At 43.8% G+C, this 17,706-nt stretch overlaps 1 long non-coding RNA gene across 2 annotated transcripts in view; it reads right to left on the reverse strand.

Moving 5' to 3' along the window:
* The window catches only part of LOC129829189 (uncharacterized), a 32,593-nt gene that overhangs the window by 4,017 nt on the left and 10,870 nt on the right, over positions 1–17,706 (reverse strand). The window contains exon 2 of one of the 2 annotated variants that reach the window (XR_008755348.1): positions 9,941–10,187. This is a non-coding gene — a long non-coding RNA (uncharacterized LOC129829189). Of the gene's footprint in view, positions 1–9,940; positions 10,584–17,706 lie in introns of those variants that run through there. The other variant, XR_008755347.1, reaches the window with a different exon arrangement.

Here is a 17,706-nt window from a genome sequence, read left to right on the forward strand (position 1 = left end):
CTAAGTCGCTTTGGATAAAAGCGTCTGCTAAATGTCACTTTATATATTTCTTGGGTTGTCTTCATTGAGCTACCTTGTCTGTGTAGACCTATAGCTTATTTCTGACCAGAGAAGGTCCCCATAGATTTTGTTAGTAATTCTCATGCAAATATCAATAACATGGCTTAAGTATGTTTTCTCTCTGCCCCATGGCAATGTGTAGAATTGTAGGAAATTAACTTCAATTTCTCTCTACTGTCAAGGGGGTTGACACACTAATGTTTTGCTGTGAGGTGGGGGGGGGGGCCCAACCAAATCTCGCTTGGGGCCCCCACTAGAGCTTGCACTGCCCAACTGTGGTGTGGAACTAATCACATAGACAGTCTGTCTTGTCAGCTGCTCTGAGGGACAGGTCTAAATAAAGGCCTGTTACTGATTGCCATAAGATACCCTATAGCCTTGATACTGGTGACTGAGGGACCAAAACAGTTCATGTTCACTATAGGATCTCTGGCTGGGTCTGAAAATATCCCAGTGCACCTATTGGTGGTGGATTGGGTTAGTTACCCCCGTACAATGTAAAGTGTTTTGAGACAGAGAAAATGGAATCTTAAACGCTATCCATTATGATTGTCAATAGGCTTGTGCATCATTTAACTGGCACATAGACACACCAACCTTCTCTGTCTTTACATGACTGTACGAAGTCTGAAAATAACCACATTTCGGAGTTATGCTCTAACTGTGTGTGACGCACACAATTGACTGGGTGAGGATCAGACCCCGGGCTTGGCGCATACACCCACTCCCCAGAGGCCGGAAGCAGGGACACTGGGTTTGGAGTGGCTCAATCAGTGGGCAGTTTTCCCAGGAGAAGCCAATTAATATTCCGAACAGACGTCTCGATGGGAATTTGTCCCCTCCGAGCCCAATGGGTGGTCCTTTTTTAAATGTAAAATACCACACCACAAGAGAACCTGGCAACTTCCAACCCTCGGACAATGGACTGCTTCCGAATGCACAAATAGATAAGCGACTTGGTTTCGTGTGGGAGAAATGCCAACCTGAAAACAGGGGGAAATATGAATAAGTAAATGTATTGAAGAGCGAGTGATTGTGTGTTAACATGAGTGTGTGTGTCTGTGAAAGGTGTAGTAGTGTGTGTTTATGCATGACAAAGTTTACCGAACAAGAAAATGACCTAATCAAATAAACAATCAGTATTGCATGGCCTCCTTGCTGCTGAACATAAAAAAACACAATACCATACCCAAAGCAGAAGTCAACTCATTAAAAACAATGGTAAGTAGCATTTGCTAATTCAGTAACAACCCTCAGGGCAAACTTGCTTGCTGATGTTGATGTTTAAAGCCCACTGTATGAAAATCACATTGCCTTTATGACGCTCTTGGGCTGCATGACTTACTGAATGATTCCGTCCAGTTCTCTTCACATTCTCCAACTCCTTGCTGCTTCTGGCAACATCCATGTGTCGTCCCCCCCCCCCACACACACGCCCCGTCCTCTTCACATCTAACCCCTCTGTCTCGGGTACGTTCACCCCACTACCCCCTCACTACAGCAGCCCCCTGTCATTGTTCCTAGGGACCAGCACAAACGAGACGACTTGACCCCTTCGTGCCCCCCCCCCCCCCCCCCCATTTCCTCTCCTTTCAAACTGCCTAGCCTCCCGAAAGCAGTGCCTGGACACAGAGGAAACTGTACATCAATTAGGACCGGCGAGACAGGATTTTTTTTACTACACTTCACACAGAGGCCGATGGAGAGGAACATTGATCTCCCCCGGCAACAGACGCCCACACGAGCCAGAAACAGTAGCCTATATGGTCCCTAGCCTGGATATTGTGAGATCCGTCAGGTGCTAGTCCTGTTTGTCTGGGCTCTTACACAAGTGGGAGGATTTATAGTATCTTCATCTTTTCTCTCTGTTTCTTAGGATGGCCTTGGCGCATACAATGTGGCTCTGAACATCCCTGCTTGCCACAGATCCAACATCCTCAACCGCTTTTCCACCTTCTTGGTTGGTGAGAGCTAGTGGTGCTCTATTGGTTCTTAAACTCCTGGACTGCATCCACCCTTGTTGGAACCCACCTCAAAGGGCCAGTAAAGGGTGATCTCTAATATATTATCTCTCTTTAAAAGTGTGGACCAACCTGGTGCCTCGTCTGAGTAAGGCCCATTGCCTGTAGACTGCAGCAGGGTCACGGTCTGAATGTGATCCACAGCTTAAATGACATCACACTCTCCTCTCTGTAAAAACTAGCATGCCCATCCCCAAATTGACAGCAGGCCCAATCAACAGCCGCCAGCTACCTTCTCCCATCTCCATATCCCATTACCACCAATCTCCTCAAACAGCCTCAGATTATAGGCACCTAAGTATGATTATGTTTAAATGCATGTTATCATTTGGTCTGCATGGGCAGCAATAACACCTTTGGCTGAGTAAATAGACATAGAGAATGGCTGAGCCCCCTTCTGTAACTGATCTATAGGGGGACTTTAGCACGGTGGTGGGCTAGGATAGGCTTGTTTAGAGAGCCCTGGAGTAATGCAGAGGACCATGGATGTGGCAGACATGGGGGGGGGGGGGGGGGGGGGGGGGCTCTATTGGGGGTAGACCATCATTGCTTAAGTAAGCAGTATTTGGTGGGGCAAGGGAGGGGGGTAGCTAGCTACTGTACCAGGAAGTTCTAAACCCATCTCCCTGTTTCTCTGTATAAATGGCATTCAGACAACTTGAGAGAGGAATTCACTTTTTAGAATTGACGGTCAACTTCTGTCTTCGGTCCTAGTTCCACGTCCAGAAAGACAGTTCAGAGGTTAGTCAGAAGATAGCTTTATGGAGCGACGGTTTAGCGAGAGAGGAGGGTGAGAGGAGAGTTGAGGGGGGCTCCTGGGGCTCTGAATGTTTGGGCGAGGGTCTAACACCATGACAGGCGCTGGGGTTTTTATGTGCGTTTGGGGTTAAGACAAATGGTCAATGGTAAATATCCCTGAGTTATTTCACAGTGACCCAGCATTTCCCAGAAGACAGTCAGAGCAGCGACCTGGCAGTGCACTCCATCTCCCAGGACTGGAGTTTATGAAGAGGAACGTTACACACACACACACACAGACACACACACACACACACACGTTATCTCTCCCTCTCTTGCTGTCGCTTTCTTTTTCTCTATCACTCTCTCTTACCAAATTTTAACACGTATTGCTATTCATTCCTAATCTATTTCTTTTACTTACATTTTTTTTGCATGGCATGAGCTGTTCTTCTTCTACCAACACTCCACCCACCCACCTAAAACATCCTCCAACACCTTCCCCCTTTATACACACATCCACACATGCACTTACAGACAGTCACACACAAACTCAGTTGCCACATGAAACCATGACGCTGCCCTAATAGATGGGCTGGGGTTTGGACTCTGACAGCTCCTATACATCACTATGGTTGAACCCAGTCTGCGTGGCTCTGGTTAGGCAGATGTAGCCTCTAGTTCAGTACTACATCTGTTGGGTTCTGCTCACCACCTGGTGTACTGCACTGCACAGGGGGCCCCATCAGAGAAGTGTGTGTGCGTGTGCGTGTGATGGGGGGTGGTGGTATCTGAACTTTGTTATAGCATCTATGGTATCTGGTAGCGTTTAGCCAATGAGTTGTACACACATCGATCAAACCGCAACCGCACCGATAAAACTAGCGCAAGCCATCCCTTCAAAGGAGCGTATCACCGGCATCGCTATCGTACAACAGCGGTACAGGGCTCTGAATCATGCTAGGGTTACTCTCGGGTAATTAGTTAAGGTCGTTTTGAGTGAGTAAGGATATGTCAGAGAATGACTGGAATACTGGTTAGCAGGCCAACATGTCTTCAGGACTCACTCCAATCCATGTAGACAAGACATTAGCCAAAGCATGCAGGACTCTGTCATCTTTGTAATGTGCATTTGATTGTCATTTGCTGTAGTTTCAGGAAATGACACCAATGGTGAGATTATAGAGAAATGTCTCTCGTTCAATCCAAACTTTAGCTTAAGCATATTACTCTGCAACGATTAACCTGTTGGGGATGGGGGCGCTGTTTAGACTATTTATGCTAATGTGGCTAATTTTTTAAACGGCTTCCCACAAAATCCTTGATCGTACAATATGCATATTATTATTATTATTGGATAGAAAACAGTCTATAGTTTCTATAGGAGTTGAAATTTTGTCTCTAAGTGGAACAGAGCCCATTCTACAGCAATTTCCCTGACATGGAGTCAGATTTGAGAAACGTTGGCCACTTTTCTGAAGTCATTTAAACGGGCACTGTCGTTGCTATGACTATACGGACACTTCTTACGTCTTCCCCTGGATGCCTTTACGTGATGACGATTCCAACGGGCTCGATTGCTCGTTCACAGGCCCTACAAATGAAAAAAACCTTTAGCTAGCAAGTCTTTTCTTGCTGCGTAACGCGCGTGGAAGACACCGACCCTCTCCTGTTCCAAGCATTAGTTTAGCCTGTTATATTTCTCCGGTCATCTTTTCACTCGTTATAGGAGTTACAAACATCACAAAGTAGTTAATTTAAAGCGTTTTATAGCAATTTATATCCGTTTAGTGCGATTTTGGGACATTTATTTTTGCAACGATGTGAAAAGTTGGTCACGCTTTTCAGTTCATCCCGAACGTAGTTGACATTTCCACATGGCAAGAGGACAGCTTTCCACCAAAAGACGATTTCTCCCAAGAAAGGATCCTTTGCCCAAGATACTGATGGAAGAACAGCTCAAGGTAGGACATTTTTATTATGATAAATCGTGTTTCTGTCGAAACATTTTAGTGGCTTAGGACGCCATGTTTTTTGACGTAGCTTCGCTTGGCGCAAACTGTATTGAAAAGTAAGGATAAATTAAAAAATGTAATAACGCAATTGTATTAAGAATTAAATTGTCTATCAATCCCTGTCCACCCTATATTTTTTAGTCACGTTTATGAGTATTTATGTATAAGAGTAGATCACTGTCTAAGTGGCGCAAGGACGTTTTCTTTACCAGCTTGTCTACATTTCACATTGTCTAACCATGATTTTGGTGGCTAAATATAAACATTTTCGATCAAACTGTATATGCATGTTGTAATGTGATGTTACAGGAGTGTCATCGGAAGAATTCTGAGAAGGTTAGTGAAAAAATTAATATCTTTTGGCGATGTTGACTTTTATCGCTCACTTTGGCTAGAATCAATGCTGGGCTGCTAATTGCTATGTGCTAAGCTAATATAACGATTTATTGTGTTTTCGCTGTAAGACACTTAGAAAATCTGAAATATTGTCTGTATTCACAGGATCTGTGTCTTTCGATTCGTGTATGCTGTGTATTTTTACGAAATGTTTGATGATTAGTAGTTAGGTAAACACGTTGCTCATTGTAATTATTCTAGTCCATTTGTGATGGTGGGTGCAATTGTAAACTATGCCATCTACCTGAAATATGCACTTTTTTCTAACAAAACCTATCCCATACCATAAATATGTTATCAGACTGTCATCTAATGAGTTTTTTTGTTGGTTAGGGGCTATAAATATCTTAGTTTAGCCGAATTGGTGATGGCTACTGGTGTTGGTGGACAAATAAAAGATGGTGGAATATGCTAATGTGTTTTTAGGTAATAGATGTACATCTTTACATATTGTGTCTTCCCTGTAAAACATTTTAAAAATCGGAAATGTTGACTGGATTCATAAGATCTGTGTCTTTCATTAGCTGTATTGGACTTTAATGTGTGAAAGTTAAATATTTTAAAAAAATATTTTTTTTGAATTTCGCGGCACTGGTTTTTCAGTGGGGGGGGGGGGGGGAGTGCCGCTAGCGGCACGCTGATCCTAGACAGGTTAATAACAGCATAACACACTAGCACTAATACAGCAGAAATCAATTCAGAAAAGTGAAAATAAGACAGGAACTGATTTATAATGGCCTCACAAGCTATGATTCACCAAAAAAACGATTTCTAAATACATTTCTGTTGTTATTTCAACACTTGATATGACTAGAGTGATGTGATGCCTGGGGAGTTGAGCGTTCCCCCGGTTCGACTCCACTGTCTCAGTCTCACAAAAGGGACCTGTCACAAAAGGGACCTGCTCTCCATTTTGGCTCGGAGAGTGCCAGGGACTGCAAGATAAAAGATAAAAGAGATGTGTGAGAAACGGTGCTTGTTAGAGTCTGCCAATGTGGCGTAAGCGGACTGCTCTGTTTTTTAAATTGAGAGATGAAGAGCAATAACCTGCTGTGAAATTCTAGTAGAGTCTGAGAGGTGAGAGAGACAGACAGAGAGGGGAGGCTCCATTTCAATCATAACCTCAGGTTGTGTTGAACAGCGCATTTCTTTTGGCTTATACTTTTTATACTGTCCTGTGGAAGTTTTTCACAACATTGCATCATGTTACAGCAAAAAAGGCCACTGAACTCGACTATTAGAGTGGCTTTACTATCTACATGCTGTGGATCTGCCTGTCTTCAGTCAGGAAAGACTGTGCTAAGTCGCACCGTGTAGTGGTTGTGTGGACAAGGTTAATGGTTGGAATTCATAGGGACTGGAGAGACCGTACGTTGCTGGCCCTCAATGGCCAGGTGAAAGTGGCCTGCAAACACCAGAACAATCTGAGGGCCTGGGAAAGGGCTGGACCTTAGCATAGGCCTGTGCTAAGGTTCCACTGGGACGGTGGTTGACTTCAAACCACCTACAGTACATGCACATTATTACCTCGACTAACCAGTGCCCCCGTACATTGACTCTGTACCACTACCCTCTGTATATGGCCTCGCTACTGTTATTTTATTGTTGCTCTTTCATTTTTGTACTTATTCTTAACACTTTTTCTTAACTGCATTGTTGGTTAAGGGCTTGTACGTAAACATTTCACTGTAAGGTCTACAAATGTTGTATTCGGCGCATGTGACAAATAACGATTTGATTTGATTTGTTGTCGCGGAAGAAGTTGACTATGTTTTGAAATCAGTGGAATGATAAGGAGATGAATAGAACCGTATTACATCTTCAAACTAAGGGCAACCATGGCATCTGTGACAGAGAGGGAGAAAGATCTGATGATTCTTATGGCATTGCACACGGTCAGTGTGAACCAGAGTGACTTGACACAACGGGCCAAGCAAGCTGTACAAACGAAACTGAAACGACACAGGACGTCTTATTTAATGAAATGGTTTAAGGTCTGTCGTGAAGCATTCGTCCATGTATACAGGTAAGAGTCTAGCTAGAGCTTCAGATAGTATACGTTTCTAATTTTGTCAAAGTTGTTTTCATTGCAAGTTAAAGCTTACTGTTAGCTAGCTAGCTGATGCTAGATGGCTAGCTCGCTAGCTTACATTACATGTATGATCTGTGTGTAGTAATGTTATCTCACAATACCATTTTGCGTTGCTAATTATAGCCTAATGTTAACTAGCTAACATTGAACCTATTTAGTTAACTTTAGCTAGCTGTGACAATCGGTTTGTATTGCTAATGCTCTATGGATTGGGATTATGGTTCATTGTTTTGCTAGCTAGCGACATGTCTAAACGAAAGACCCCAAGTTAAAGCTTACTGTTAGCTAGCTAGCTGACGTTAGATGGCTGGCTCCCTAGCTAACATTACGTGTATGATCTGTGTTGTAATGCGCATGCAAATGCCATTTGCATTGCTAGTTAAAGCCTAATGAACCTATTTGGTTAACTTTAGCTAGCTATGACAATCGGTTTGTATTTCTAGTACTCTATGGATTAGGATTATGGTTCATTGTTTAGCTAGCATGTCTAAAAAAAAGACTCCACTTCGTCAGATGATTACATGACCCATCAAGTTAGCCAGGTGTGTCTGACGGTGATTACGGTTATCTGTTGTATAATGATGCAAAATATTTGTATCTGGAATTTGTCTTTCAGCATCAGTAGAACACGCCTGACTCTCCTCCACTATTCATAAAAAGAGAATGGTCTAATGCCCCCCATCAAAAAGAGAGCTGGCCCAAGCAAGGCAGGTTACACCTGAAGCATGAGGACTTGCAGTGAGTTGTGAATTTCAACAACTACGCAGAGGATAATGCAATAGTATTACCAGGACGCCACCCAGGACACAAACACTTTGGTTGAAAGCTGCTGCCATCCCATGTGATGAAATCAGCAGTGTGGCATCTCTACAAGGAATCAATGACAACACTTCCTATGTAAAGCATAAACAACACGTTTTGATGATTTCATTTACCTCCAACATGATTGCCACTACTTTTATTGATCTCACATTATTCCTGTATTTTCCAGAGGTACGTGTAATCGGGCTGTCTTTCTTCAGGAATCTGTAGAGAAAGTTGCGGGCCCACATCTCAAGCACTAAGCCCAGGACAGACCTGGACACCTGACTCGTACTTCTTATCTAAACTTGGGAGGTGAATTGATTGTTATGAATGGTTATTTCCTGTTTTACAGCTTCGATGCTCTGGAGCCTGGTGTTGTTGTCGCTAAGGAGTGTTCAGACTCAGTCGGGACCAGGTTTCAGCTGCTGCGCAACACTGACATCCTTCCTCCCATAGATGGTCTGCCTGTACAAGCACCACCTGGACTGGACACAGCTAGACAAACTATCTTTTTCAGATGATCAGGGAGTTTTGCGACGAAGAGGCTATGGATATCATATGGCTTACACCGAAGTCAAGGGCAGGACAGAAACAGGCTCTCCGTATATAGATTCACTTGTTCATGCGTGGTTCGGACAGACCAGTTCATCATTGGGGGCAAGTTCCCAGTCATTAGCACTATCTGCAGTGCCTCTATTCAAATGACTCTCTCCTAACACACATGCCATACGTTGCTGCTACTATTAAAAAAAATGTATCCTGCTTCTCAGCCACTTTATCCCCGATTTGTATGCATATAACTACCTCATCTATCACTGTTATCGTTATTGATATTGTTCTTGTACATACTGAATATTATTTTCTTTATATTGACACTACTGTATCTATTTTTAGAGAGAGTAGAGACCCATCTACTTAGCTGGATGTGGCTGGGGGTTATATAATTTCTTTCACATGACCCATCAATTTAGACAAGTGTGTCTGGGTAAGCGTCATCTAATATCAATAAAATATTTTTATCTAGACACTTTCTGTTTACCTGGATTTTTTCCTTATTGTAGGCTACTACTTTTACCACTTTTAGCCTTAATCTTTACTACACTACTCACTGTTTAGCACATTACCTCACATGTGAATCCTTAAAGAGATGGGTGGGGCTGGTTTAAGAGGGTGTGAACAATGCAGAATGGGTGTGGACAAAGGAGAGCTCTCCAGCAGGTGTACCAAAACATTCAAAGGCCATTTTCTCAAAAGTGGGGTAACAAGTTTATCAACTTTCAAAGCAGAATTACCTTTCCATTGTTTCTCAAATGCAGTGTATGATATATCATTTTGTAGCTCTGTATCTCTGCTTTTATCCAATGTAAAAAAAAACACAATTTCAAATGTTACGTAAGACCGAATCCAGGTACTCGGTCACAAATGTATCAAGCCCAACAAAAAATGTCTATTAATTATAATCCACATAATAATTGACATTTCCTATTGCTACAGGATACTTTTTCTGCTGTAGAAAATTGCCCCATATTAAGATCCTACATCTGTATGGTGCAAAATGCTTAATGCTTCTGTCTGCTTACTCTCATTCTTCCCCTCCTTGCCCCTCTGTCCACTCTATTCTCTCTGCTATCCCAATGCATCAATCCTATCCCCCTCATCTTCCCACTCTCTCTATCCTTATCTTCTCTTCCACTCCTCTACCCTTTCTCATTCTCCTCTACCTCTCTCCCTCTTATTCTCCTCGAACCTCTTCCTCTACCCCTGTAGGCTCATATTACTGACCTCAGCACTCCTGGTACTGTTTGTAATTTTACCTTAACGATTGCGGCACCGGCAGGCAGGCACCGCAGCAGTAACATTTGGTCACCAGGTTTCCCTCTTCCTTCTCCCCTCGGCCTTACTCTCCTCTCATAGAGTTCACTCGGCACAGAGAGAGATGGATGACGGTGATGGCAGAGAAGGACATTTGAGGACATGATCAGAGGGTCTCAATCACACAGTTGCTTTATCAGACCGCGTCCAGATGGAAAGATGGTCAGGCAGACAGATAAGTAGAGCAACCTTTAGGAACAGAAAGAGAAACACGGAGAGTGAGTGTGAGTGTGAGAAGGACAGTTTGAGAGGGAGGAGGAACTGAGAGATAGAATGGAAGAGGCGAGATCCCCCACAGGAATAATATCTACCATCCCTGCTTGGGGTGGAAGGAGGGGCTGCCGGGAGGAAAAAAGACAAGTCAGACTGTTGCAATCTTATCTCGATGTCATTAACTGTATCCCGCAGTTCCTTCCTCCTCCTCCTGCTTCGTGTGAGGAACACTTCCCTCACTACGTAGCTTTCTACACACCAAGGAGCTCTTTATAATCTACAGGAAGGACCGTTTTGCTGTAGGTCTCAGAACAACTCCGATATAGAATCCAAATACAGACAATTCGTCAATTAATTTATTAACTCATTAAACGACTCGCGCACATAGGTAGCAACAGGTCAGCTGACAAAACAGAGTAGAGTGTTAAGGACATGGGGAATGGGGGGGTAGGATGAGGGGGTAGAGGAATTCAGGGGCGAAGTGACCTCAACTCCCCCTGTCAGGAAACCCCTGGTGCCCTTGAGTGGAAATCAAAGCTCTCATCCCCCTCCGCTGCATGTTGGGGTGGGATCCTCCTGTCTCTCCCCTCCTCCCACCAACGCCCCTCCACAGCCCCTCAGAGTACCCAACTCCCCCCAATCACCCCCCCCCCCCCCCCATGCTCCCATATCTACCATTAAAGGGGCCAATGATGTAATCAAGTGCTCATTTGTCATTGTGAGTGACAGGTGCCAGTGCACAGGGTGGCCAGTAGCTGTAGGCCTAACGTCTTGATTAAATTTCACGAGTCTAAGGGGCTCCCTTATAATCGGCAGATACAGACATACAGTAACAGACACCGAAACACACATACACAGGAAAGCACACACAGAGGAACACACACACCATCCCAACATGATATCATAGGAAAATGTAATTCTGTCACATTTTTTCAAAAAGTTAGGCATCAACCAATTGAAGCTTCTGTCAATTAGCCATGTTCCCAGCAGGCTTTGCGGTTCCAATGGGAAAAGATGAGCGTCAGCTACTTGAAGCTTATGTAAATACATTGCAGTCAAGGAGAAAAGATGAGCATCAACCAATTTACACTTCTGTTAATACATTGCATTCAATGGTGAAAGAAGTGTCACTAGATTGACGTTTATGTCAATACATTGCGTTCAATGGTAAAAGAAGAGTGTCACTAGATTGATGTTTATGACAATGCATTGCATTCAATGGGAAAAGATGAGTGTCACTAGATTGACGTTTATGTCAATACATTGCATTCAATGGTGAAAGAAGAGTGTCACTAGATTGATGTTTATGTCAATACATTGCATTCAATGGGAAAAGATGAGTGTCACTAGATTGACTTTTATGTCAATACATTGCATTCAATGGGAAAAGATGAGTGCCAGACATACTGTATTAGTGTGACAGGGAGAAGGTTGTAGCCGCTAAGCCATCTTGTTTTAACAACACATACATATCAATACAACTAAAAACAACAAAATACAAGTTCTAAACAGCTGTGGAGCGTAACGCTTAATTTGATTCTCTGTAGCAAGGCAAGCAGCAGCCCTGATCGGGAGATCACCAGAAACATTCTACAACATTAAATCATCTGAGCGCTCCGCACATATTAACCGTTATCTTCAGCGCTGTCACTCAAACAACAAGCTATCCAATCCGATTCAATATCAGCTTTCAGGTAACAATTTACGAAGTGCGTACAGCTGAGCAAGGCATGCTGCTGGGAGAAGGAGAGCGGATCTGGAATCGAGATGGGCACTCACGTGTCCAGCACACTTACAAACTTTTGTTAATGGAATTTGGATTAGGCCACACCTAGTGGTGTACAGTACTTAAGTAAAAATACTTTAAAGTACTACTTAAGTCGTTTTTGGAGGTATCTGTACTGTACTATTTATATTTTTGACAACTTTTACTGTTACACCACTCCATTACTGAAGAAAATAATTTACTTTTTACTCCTTACATTTTCCCTGACACCCAAAAGTACTCGTTACAATTTTGAATGCTTAGCAGATGCAAGACAGGAAAACGGTCCAATTTACACATCAAGATAATATCCCTGGTCATCCCTACTGCCTCTGATCTGGCGGACTCACTAAACACAAATGCTTTGTTTGTAAATTATGTCTGTGTGTTGGAGTGTGCCCCTGGCTATCAGTAAATAAAATAAAATAATTGTGCCATTTCGAGGCTTAATATAAGGATTGTGGAATGACTTATACTTTTGATATTTACGTATATTTTAGCAATTACATTTACTTTTGATACTTAGGTATATTTAAAACCAAAGACTTTTAGACTTTTACTCAAGTAGTATTTTACTGGGAGACATTCACTTTTACTTGAGTCATTTTCCATTAAGGTATCTTTACTTTTACTCAAGTATGACAATTGGGTACTTTTTCCACATCATCCCCACTCTCGTTCTCCTAGAGCACACCGACCTGTACATGAATAAAAATCATCTGCTGAACACGGAATTTATACACCAAACCCCATCCCACACTCACAGGCAGCAGCTGGAACTAATCGCAATGAAGTGAATCATATCACATTAGCTACATACCACTGACAGATCGAGCCTTCAGTCATACGTGAATTGTGAACCCGATAAACCTCGTACAGGTTTTGTCGAGAACCAGAGCACGCACTTACACGAAGACACCAAAGAGTCGAAGAAGTAGAAACATTTCCATGGCAGGCCCATTTCAGGGATCATTTCCATGTCAGGTCCGCACTGTTAAGGAATTCAATTTGGAGTGAGTGTACGTTAACCAGGCCATAGGCAGAGATGGCTTCCTGGCTGTAGTTTGATTGGCAGGTGGAAGGCCCAAGTCTGCAGTCTTGTCTGATGCTGTGCTGGGAGACAGTAGCACGCTGAGACACATCTGTCTCTGTCACACACAGACAGCACAGCACACTGCATCTGGTCTGTGAGATGGTCTTTTTTTTGGAGAGATATAGTTTTACTTGAAAGTAACATTTTAGTTTTTGCACCGGTAGCGCCCAACACTTGCACAAATACACAGGCATGCGCACACCTACAAAATACACGGAACAGTTACTATAACTGAATCAGTGTCAGGAAACATGAGCCGAAATGGCGATACGTCACGCAATCACACAGACAATCAATCAAACTTCAAGCAATCAACGCTGTCAAGTTCAACATGAGTCATTAATCATACATGTCAAATAAAATAAAATAAAATACAATTTTACTGGTCCCATACATATATTTAGCAGATGTTATTGCAGGTGTGGTGAAATGCTTGCGTTCCTAGCTCCAACAGTGCAGTAATATCTAACAGTGCAGAAGTATCTAAAAACGATTCACAACAATACGCACCAATCTAAAAGTAAAATAATGGAATTAAGAAATATAGAAATATTAGATTGAGCAATGCCGGAGTGGCATTGACTAAAATACAGTACAATAGAATAGAATATACTGTATGGATGTGTTGGGGCCCCACCACATGGTGGGTGGCCCCAGATGGTGGCCCCACCACTGAGCCCTGGGAGCTTGTCATAGGTTGAACACTGGGGGTCACGGAGGAGGCAGAGCCTTCAGTCGCATGTCCGCACACTACGGCATTTTGAGAGGGCCATTTATCAACGTCAGACCGCCCTCCTCTCCTCCGTTCATCCTCTCCATCCTTCATTGCCTCTCTGTCTCTATCCATCTTTCCCAGCCACTCATCTGTCCATTAAACTCTCCACCGCTCCTTCAATCACTTGTTTGACTTTCTCTCTCTGTGTGGGCAGCATCTCTCGATCTATCATCTCGGCTGTCATCTTTGTTCATGTACAATGTGGGACTATTCAAACATATAAAGTAGCCTCCTTTACAATCAAGAAATAACCCAAATAGACATTCTGTTAGACTCAAAGAACTGAGTCTCATACCATGTCAAGAGATGTGGTTTCTAAGGTCCCACAGTTGACCTTCATTCAGTCTCCATCAGAGAAGAGACCACTGGCACAGGCCACTACGGTTACCTAAAACAACAACAACACAGACATACGGTTTAAACTTGTACATGACCTGTACACCTTTGTTTGTGTTTTCACCAAACACATGTTAAATCCTGAGGGTCAAGATCTCTGACCTACGCCCCAAGGTCATTGTGATTACATCATTACAAACATCCTGTCATTTACCATACACCATGATAACATCCTGATGGCATCACCAACCAAACCATCCATCTATCCATCAGATGATTGTTCCAGCGTTATTGTGGTGATGGTGATTGCGCAGTGCTGTGGACTGGGGATGTTGTCTTGATCGTGATGAGAACTTGATTATAGTGAGTGGTGCTGGCTGTAATTGTGCAGTCCACCGACCCTCAGGACGGTGAATTAAAGTGTACTCAGTCAGCCGTGATGATGAAGGTTCACATCCAGCCCCAGAACCTGATTACCGGTCAACCTGCTGACCCCCGTTCACAAACCGTGGCGAACCGTGGCGAGGTAGAGCAGTTTCCTCCTCCTCATCTTTCCTCCATCTCTTTCCTTTCTCTGGTTTTCTTTCTCCCCCTCATCATTCTCTTCACTTTCCCCTTTCTCCTTTATCTTCCTCTTTGCCCTTGCTAGCCAATACCCTGGGCCTATACTGCACACAATCCCTCCCTCCTGCCATCTCCACTTCCTCCCCTTTCCCACTCCCAACTCTCCTTGATCCCCCTTTCCCCTTCCCCTCTTCCTTGGTGCAAGCTCCCCTCTACACAATCCCCATACCCTCTCAACTGACTACCCCACTCCCTTCTCCCCTCTCCCCCAACTACCCAACTCCCTCTCTCCCTCTCCCCCGGCCTTGGCTCCTTTTCCATCTACTTGCGTCTGCATCACTGACTTTCAGAGGACATGCTGACAGTTGTAGATGTAATATTTGGGGAGGGGGTGATGGTGGCCCCCTACCCCCTCCCGCCAGCTCAGTGTGCCCCCTGCCAGAGCCAGCGTCTGACTGATCACTTCCATATGGGCCCTGGTCACCGCTCCAGACATGTTAACCTTAGATACACGCACGCACGCACGCACGCAAACGCACACGCACGCACACACACACACACACACACACACACACACACACACACACACACACACACACACACACACACACACACACACACACACACACACACACACACACACACACACACACACACACACACACACACACTGGGTCTTGACTGTCTGGTCATAACTCAGCTGTTAACTTGGCTAATGGCACTGCCCTCCTCTGATGGGAGGGAACCAACCTGGGAGATTAAACGGAGACGTGACTGCAAGCCACACTGCTCTAAAGGGTGTATGGTTTGTATCCCTTGGAGTATAAGGCTCATACAGTGGATATTAACAAAATACATCCTATACACCACCTCTGCCTCAAACCTTATATCCCCAATCCCCACCCCATATAACATTACAGACACCCATGGGCTGCCCTCTTTATGACAAACAAGAATACTCCCAAAGCAAATAAAATATCAGCTTCATCCCCTCCCAACTCACTGCTTAGAACAAATACTTCCGCCCCAAAGCCCCTTGACCAATAAAAACAAAGATTCTGGACAGTAGTGGAGTCTTTGATAACTGGATACACCATCCGGCCTTGTTCCCAGCTCCCCCCATCGGCAAGTTGGAGGGGAGGAGGAGTGATGCTGAGATGAACAGAATTCCGTAGGTGGTGTTGGTTTTTGTGGAAGTGTAAACTGAATCCCTCTGGGCTGTCCTTAAGAGGAACAGGACTACACCCCGCCAACGGACGTTTCCAAGTTTTCCCCGAAAACCTCTATGAAGTGAAAGCGCGTGGAAATAAATACAAATCCCCCATGATCCTCGGTGCCATACACCTCTCTAATTACAGTGTTTTGCGCAATAAACTCCTCCTCTCCTCCGACTCTGTCTTTCCCCCTAGCCCGGCGCCCATCTACCCCACCCTGACTCTCCTGTGCCTCGTTTCACCAACTGTAGGTGTACGTGAGACCTTGCTGTGGGCCAAATGGCCTATTTGCCTTTAGTAGGTTACAGTAATTGTGTTGGGTGAATTGCTCTGCGATACTATACACCGAGGGTTTTTAAAGCAGGGAAGGAATAAAACATGTCCTGTCCCCAGGGCCTCTTGCCTAAGGCATCCATTCATGAAGTGTCTTGGCCGGGGCCGGTCAGCTAGGCTGGGGTTGCCTGGCCCGGGAAAGACTAGGTGGGGACTGGGGGTCCTCACATGGATGAACTACTCTGTCCAGAACAGAACGGAACATAACAGAACAGAACAGTGGAAAGCTATTTTTTTTACTACAGACCTGTGCGTAATAATCTAGTGGCATGCACTGCAGGTCAACTCCATTAAAAAAAAAAGATCCCAGAGCCCAGAGGAGGGGAATTTCCAGTTAGCCACTTAGCCCTATAAAGAGGTAATATGTCAAGTAAGAGAAATCAAGTAAGAGAAATCACTCCAAAGTAAGCTAAAGGTTGAAAGTTTCACTTAGGCACAGAAATGAGTAGAGCAGAATAAGCTTACACTCCCCAACCTATAGGCTTACATTAGCCATGGCCCAGGTATGGCCTATGTCCTTTGCCCTGAAAACCTTTAACTCTTTGCTCCAAAAGGAGCTTTTGTGAAATAGCACAGTTACAAGTGGAAATAAAATTGGATGGACAACAGAAATAGAGGAAGGACTAAGAACAAATAAGAGAGAACTATTGTAAAGTGGACTGTGTCTGTAAGATAGGTATAAGATGTAGAAATTGAAGGTAAAAGCAGAAGTGTTTATAAGTTTACTCCAATTGGGGGATTGGTGGTAGGGTCGCGGGGAATAATAATAAAGGCATATTCCTTAAAAAAGAAAAAAAAAAAAAAAAACTCTTTGCTCCAGCTGACCAGCTGACCAGTTTTAGCCGGATAGATCGGTATCTGGACCAGCCAACAGGATGTTAATACGCGGATTCACGCTCCAACGGACGATAAAGGTTTCAGAGAAGCAATTTGCCAACACACAGTTTAGTTGGAGCTTTGATACTGCCAAGGAGTAATTTTAATTATGGGAAATCTCGGTATTTGCCAACAGATTTATCAATCCTAATTGCACTGTTTAGAAACCATTGTCTGGTCTTGTGGAACACTGTGTTTTTGAAAGGTATAAAGAAAGAGGCTGAACTTTCCCATGCATCCTTGTGTCGTTATGCAAATACGCTGAATACGGCATTATCGTTTTGAAAACGGCCTGTGTGGCATCGATAGGAGTCCGATTTTTTTCCCTCTAGTGTCATAATTGACCACAAAGTATAAATAGGATCATTTTGGTCATAAAGTCAGTCTCGTCCAAAATTTGCAAGATTATTGTATGTCACGGGATTAACTGTACCGTGACAGTTTTTCTTGGGTTGGGAATATTTCAATCCTACCCTCACCCCCACAGCTGGCAGTAGTAATCATCATTTTGGAGTGCAGCTGCACTGCGACCCAATGCA

This window comes from Salvelinus fontinalis, chromosome 30, assembly GCF_029448725.1.
Source record: "Salvelinus fontinalis isolate EN_2023a chromosome 30, ASM2944872v1, whole genome shotgun sequence".
Classification (NCBI taxonomy): Eukaryota; Metazoa; Chordata; class Actinopteri; order Salmoniformes; family Salmonidae; genus Salvelinus; species Salvelinus fontinalis.